Source organism: Aquarana catesbeiana, linkage group LG06 (assembly GCF_042186555.1).
Source record: "Aquarana catesbeiana isolate 2022-GZ linkage group LG06, ASM4218655v1, whole genome shotgun sequence".
In the NCBI taxonomy this organism is placed as follows: Eukaryota; Metazoa; Chordata; class Amphibia; order Anura; family Ranidae; genus Aquarana; species Aquarana catesbeiana.
This window is the reverse complement of record NC_133329.1, coordinates 77,261,073-77,268,217: the sequence shown is the minus strand read 5'-3', so window position 1 is coordinate 77,268,217 and position 7,145 is coordinate 77,261,073.

Below are 7,145 nucleotides of genomic sequence, written 5' to 3'. Positions count from 1 at the left end.
CCAAAATTAGGGAAATTGTTTAAATCCCAATGGACCTTCTTTTCCTAATGAAAACACCTGCACTTATACCTCTGTGATAATGAAGGACCTTCTTCTCCATTATCCTGTTGAAAAGGACATGGCAAGACAATGAGCAGTTACTAAAAACACATAATTGGTTATTGTATTCTTTGAGTTAGATGCCTATGGAGAACAGCACATCTATTAAATACTTCCTCCTTCTGTCATTTTCCAAAAATTCCCCAATTGACGTATTAACTTCCTTCGCATTTTTCCTGATTTACTTTATTGGAATGCTTGGAAATACTGCAATGATTGCATTGATATATTTAGACAATCAACTACATACACCAATGTATCTTTTTATCTGCAACTTGTCCATCATAGATATATTATATACAAATGCCATGGTACCTAAACTTCTGGATATGTTGTTAACAGGTAATAATAAAATATCTTTTATTCAGTGTTTTACTCAGGTTTTTGCTTTCACGTTTATTGCTGGCACTGAGGATGTTTTACTGGCTGCAATGGCATATGACCGATATGTTGCAATATGTGAACCCTTACATCATCAACGTATCTTATGTAGCAGAAACTGTTTCCTACTTACAAGTGGGTTGTGGTTATACACCTGTTTAAATGCAATACTACTGTCTTACTCAGCCTCAACAATGACTTATTGCCATTCATTTCAGGTTCAACAATTCTTCTGTGATGTGAAAGGTCTGAGTAATCTCTTCTGTACAAGCAGCAAAGCCTTTTATATAGTAGTTAACATTGAAACTATGTTATTTGGAGTATGCCCGTTGCTATGCTGCTTAATATCTTATATTAAAATTATTACTGAAGTTTTGAGCATTAAAACAGATGCTGGAAGAAGAAAAGCCTTTTCTACTTGCTCATCCCATCTCTCGATTATTACTCTGTATTTTGTCACAGCAGTGGCCATGTACCTGATGTCCCCAAAAAGTCACGATGATGTTTTATATCAGGTATTCTCTGTCTTTTGCACAACCATCACACCCATGTTAAACCCACTGATATATAGCCTGCAAAATAAAGATGTCAGGACAGCAATAATGAAGTGTGTTGGGGCCAACTAATTCTTCAAGATACATGGCATTTTGCCACCCAACGGGCACTCAGGGTTTACATCAACTTTAACAGATTTGCCAGAGCCCAAAAGCCCTACATTACTTTCTCACAATGCACTTTATTAGCAGCATTCTCTATGCTTTCCCTATCACAGTTAAAGCACACTGTCAACATGGCTGATGTGACCTCATCTTGAGGGGGCTTACTTATCCAAAAGCCCCCCTATTGGTCCTTCTAAGCAAGCTGATCTGATTTCAAAGTCCCAGAAATGAACTACGACTACAAAGAATTTGGTCCAGCTAATCTGCACATTAATTCTGGGACAGTAAATTTTAAACATATAACAAGTATTCGGCGCAACAATGGACAGCGAAATCCAATAATACAATGATGCACATAAAAGGTATATAATGGATGAAAGGGTTAACAGTTCATAGTAGCAATGAGTGGAGGGTGAGTCCGTAATAAGAGCTGCAGGTGGAAAAGGCAGGGGTAATGTGTAGAGTCCACATTCAGGACAGCCTTCCGGAGGGAGTGAAAGCCATTATCCCAATGCACTGTAAGACAAGGAAAAGGAGGCGCCTCTGGGTGCAGACTGTTAAAACAATTTATTAAAACGAAACAGCAACAGCTGGTAATACACTCACATTTGAGTAGAAAGTATCAGGCATTTGAAATTGTCCCAGGGCAATCCAGGGGATCCGTGGAGTCATCTCTCGGCTGGTGGGTGTTAAATAGCTCTGGGCAGTCTAAGAACGCTGGATGTGGACGGCCGAGATACACATCCGGAGACAGGTACCAAAGGGAGGCTTGGTAGGCAGCCGATCCAGACACGGGATGATGACGTCACACGATATGCGACGCGTTTCCTGAGCTGGCACGCCATGAGTGGTGTGACGGCGGCGCTCCTTTGTCAAGCTGATTGGCTGGGAGCTGAAGAGGATTTATATATGGAAGGTAGTGAGAGGGAGGAGAGCGGAGTAGTAAAGGAGGGAGGGGAAGGGGAGTGGCCTGGAGCTCTGTGTGTGTAGAAGTGTCAGCAGTGATAGGAATCAGGAAGAGGCAGCCATAAGAAATCAGGGAGAGGCAGCCATAAGAAATCAGGGAGAGGCAGCCATAAGGAAACATGGAACGAACTGGGGAGGGAGGATGTAAATGGAATTGGGAGGGGAAGGGGAATGATGTGAGGGGGGGAGGGTAAAAGAAGAAGGGGGAGAAAAAAAAAAAAAAAGGGAAAGAAGAGCTATTGGAAGATGAAACTGAGACCATGTGTGTCCTATGATGGACACAGGGGGAAGAATGAATAAGCATATGTATATGTACCTATGGGAAGGGGGGAGGGAAAAAAGGGAGACGGGAAGGGAATATTGTGATGTGTGCTATATGTTGGTTGTATATAAGCACATCAGTAGGTGATCAGATGTAGTGGGTTACAGGAATTAACTATAGAAATATGGCTGAATTTCATGTACGTACTTAGACGTACACCCACATGGGTAAAAAGGGAAATGGGGGGGGGGGGAAAGGGGGGGGAAGGAGAGGGGAAAGGGGAAAAAACGAAAAGGGGAGGGGGAATAGAAGGGAGAAGTATGGGGGGGGGCAATAGGGGGGGGAGGAAATGGATAAAAGGAATGTAAGAAAGAGAAGAGGGGGAAGGAAAGGGACTGATACAGACACCTGTATATGTTAAGTACACAGAGTCCCAGTGGGGATAAAACGAAGGTATAGAACAGGGGGAGGAGTGGAGGAAGTGCATGTATACATGTTGTCGACACATATCAACATATATTTACCACATTAAACACTTTGTAAAAAGTCATTATCAATAAAACTAAAAAGTGAAATAAAAATGGAGTAAAAACAGTAATGATTATAATAAAATAAAATAAAATAAATGGGATAATGGGGTTTTTGTGAGTATCATATAGGCTAATATTAGTGTGAATATTACAAAATGGATGAAGTTTCAATGCATTCGTTGATTCCTCCAGGCGAAAGGACATCTAGGCGATAGATCCAATAGGTCTCCCTCGCACATAATTTTTTGAACCTTTCGGCGGGCGAGAGAGACCTAGGGATCTGTTCTATGACCCAAACTGACAGTCCATGGGTGGAGCTCTTGTGTGCTACAGGGAAATGTTTTGGTACACTATGGGGGTCTGTGCCACCCTCAATGTATCTCCTGTGTTCCCCGAACCGTTGTCTCAGCGGCCGGATAGTGCGGCCGACATATATGAGGCCACAGGGGCACATGAGACCATACACCACATAGTCGGATGCACAGTTGTAGAAGTCTTTCAGGATGTATGTGTGGCCTTTAGTGGAAAACGATTTTTGGCCATGTTGGACAAAATGACAGGTCTTACACAATTTTTTCCGACATTGGAACATCCCTACTAGAGGGATGAGTGGAGTAATGGACGGGAAAGCCGAGGTAGTCTTGAGTTTACTGGGAGCAATTTTGTTTTTAAGATTGGGGCCTTCCGATAAGTAACCTGTGGATGTGTAGGGAGAATGGACCTGAGATGGGGATCCTGTTGGAGGATGTCCCAATGTTTCCAAAGTATCTTCTCCATTCTACTGTGTTGGGAGTGGAAAGTAGTGATGAACCGGATGGGGCGATTTGTAGGGGGCGTGTTACTGCGTGGAGTTTTTCCGTGAAGATATGATTCGTAGGCTGTCTCGACCAGATCTTTCGGATAACCTTTTTCGGAAAACGTATTTTTGAGGTGGGTACTGGCTTCCATGTAATCGTTTTTTCTGGTACAGTTTTGTCTCAGCCGACAAGATTGACCTTTGGGAATATTTTTAATCCAAGGAGGGTAGTGGCAACTCTTAAAATGAAGATAAGAATTGCCACTAGTGGGCTTGGTATAGTTCTTAGCATATATCTCCTGGTGGTCATGTCTTAATTCTAAATCCAGGAAGGCTAGAGAGGTCAGGTTATTGTCATGTGTGAAAGTTAATCCGTACTTGTTGTTATTGCAATATGAGGTGAATGATGGAATGAGATCTACGGGTCCGTCCCAGATAATTATGATGTCATCGATGTATCTACCGAAAAAAACGATGTTGGCCGAGAAAGGGTTGTTGTGATGTATGTACTGCTGTTCCCAGAACCCCATAGCCAAGTTCGCATACGAGGGGGCAAAGTTAGCCCCCATCGCAGTCCCTTGTAACTGTAAGTAGAAGTCACCATTAAATGTAAAATAGTTGTGCGTTAAACAAAACTTGGTGGCTTCTATGATGAACGAGGCCTGGCGGGGGTTGGTAAGTGGGTCTGTGGACAGGAAGTGCTCGAGGGCCATGATACCAAAGTCGTGAGGGATGGAAGTGTACAGGGAACTGACGTCTAGGGATAGCCAAGAATACGTGGGTTCCCAACTGTATGGTGAGAGTTGTTCCATGAGGTGTGTCCCATCCCGTATATAAGACTGAAGTTGGTGAACTAAGGGTTGTAGGTATCTGTCGACATATAGGCTAAAGCCTGAGGTAATGCTATCCATCGAGGCCACTATTGGCCTACCTGGGGGGATTGTGTTGGTTCTTGTGGATTTTCGGTAGATGGTAGAAGTAGGGGATGGAATAAAAAGGTTTACGGAAAAAAAGGCTTTCTGCCTTAGAGATGATGTTATCACTGAGGGCAGTGGAGATCAGAGCTTCCGCTTCTACAGTGAAATCGTTGGTAGGATCTTTGGGAAGTTTCATATAGGTAGTGTGATCAGACAAAAGCCTTTCAGCCTCAGCAATGTAATCAACTTTATTTTGGAGGATGATGCCACCCCCTTTATCGGCAGGCTTAATAATGAGATCCTCCGCTTGGATGAATTGTTGTAAAGATCTGGTTTCAGATGATGAGAGATTGTGTGATTTACTAGTATTGGTGGAGCTACAGAGTTTGGTCATGTCGGAAAAGACCACTCTGTAGAAACTCTCTATATAGGGCCCTTTAGAGCGTGTGGGAAAGAAAATTGATTTGGGCTTTAAATCAGAATGTATAATGGGAGGGGAGGTGATAAGGTGTTGTGTAAGTAACCTAGACAGGTCATCTTCTGTACATGGAATGTCATCCGTAATATGTAGAATGTCTGGGCAGCCATAGTCATAGATGTCAGAAATGTTGTCGACATCTTCAAGTGGAGGTGAAGATGTAGTAGTGTTGGCCTGTTCAGTGGAGGTTAGTAGATCTTTGGCTTTTTTGATATTAAAGTGTCTTTGAAGAGTTAAATTCCTAATATAGCAATTCAAATCTTTAAAAAGCAAAAAAGGGTTTGGCCTATTGGTGGGAGCAAAGTTTAAGCCACGGCTAAGGAGTGCCGTGTCAGCAGAGGACAAGGTGTAATTGGAAAGATTGAAGATTTTTACCGTTTTTTTGGGTTCTGTGTGTAGAATGGCTCGTCTGGTTTGTCCCCCTCTACGGCCTCTTCTGTGAGTTTTCTTTTTCTGGATATGGTTGCCGGAGGAGGACTGGACACTAAAAAAGTATCCTGAGAAGAGGCGTTAGAAAAACCAGCAGGGGTATGACATCCTGTGGTATGAAAAATAGGGGCAGGTGGGTCTATTTGGCTATTGACCATATCTGTAGTTTGGGTATCTGAATGGAGGTGTGTATTATCTACGTGCGCCGTGGGTTGGTGAGGAAGGCCGGTGGTCCCGTTAGGGGGATCGGCATTTATGGTCTGATTGGGCGAAACCGTAGATGTGTGATTTTGCCTATTGTAGAATAGGGTTAGAGAAGTGATTAGTTCTCTATTTCTTTGTAAATATTTTCTAGGGTATTTTTGGTTAGAATCATGTAGTTTCTTACTTTTTTTCTGTGTGGATGTGTAATGATGGGTAGCGGACGGGTGTGGACCAAGTGTGTGCGAAGAAGGTCGGATTCTTTGGGATATAGGGAGCGTTTTGGGTCTCTGGGGTATATTAAGTTGTATGCTCATAAGGGGAGGGGGATAAGAAATGGGGGCGGGGGGTGGTAGACTCATAAGGGGAGGAGGACCTGAGGCAGAAGAAGATGGAATGGGGGGTACTATCCTCCCTGAGACCTGGGTGGGTGGTATATTTGCAACACTCGGATAAGGTTTTTTATTCCACGTGAAGATTCTGTCAGAATTGTAGTCGTCCAAGTCTCTTTTAAATTTTCCCATCTTGGAGCTGACAAGAGAGTCTTCATCTTTTTTGGTGTTATTCTGAAGTACATCTAACCATGTATAGGGGATGATGGTGGAAGTTGTTTTTATGTCATTAATAATGGAAAATATTTGATCATGCAGTTTGTCAAACCTATTTTTCCTGTGGGATATCAAAATTCCCATCCATTTTGCCGTACAGAACTCAGCTAGGCTGGCCCATTCTTTGGTGTGCTCAGCATTTAAAAAAGCAGGGCTTTCTTTCAAGACTCTAAGGCCTCTGGGTGAGATCCGGGTTTGGATATACTGTTCTAGAAAAAATTGATCCCACCACTGTTGATTGGCAGAGTGTATCAACCTTTCAAGTTGTTTAAACTTGCCACAAAGGTGTGATCTAGTTTTGCCTGTAAGTGTGGCCTCCTTGGAAAAAGGTAACTTGGAGCAGGCTGGGAAAGATTTTATCTAAAATCTTGTATCTATGGTCATCTATGGTGGCTGGGAGATCCATGGATTGTGGGAAAGGAAGGGAGGGTGTAAGAAAAATATAAATAAATAAACTAAGGTAGAAAAAAAAAAAAAAAAAAGGGGGGGGGAAAGGGGGGGGTTTGTGTGGAAATTAAATGGAATAGCAGTGATACAATACTGTATGTATATATACATATATGTGTGTGCATGTATGGGCTCACACACGCACACACACACACAAATGTACATCTATGGAGGTAGCAGTCAATGTGCAACACGAGCAGGCATTCAAAGTAGCAATATAACAAGTATTCGGCGCAACAATGGACAGCGAAATCCAATAATACAATGATGCACATAAAAGGTATATAATGGATGAAAGGGTTAACAGTTCATAGTAGCAATGAGTGGAGGGTGAGTCCGTAATAAGAGCTGCAGGTGGAAAAGGCAGGGGTA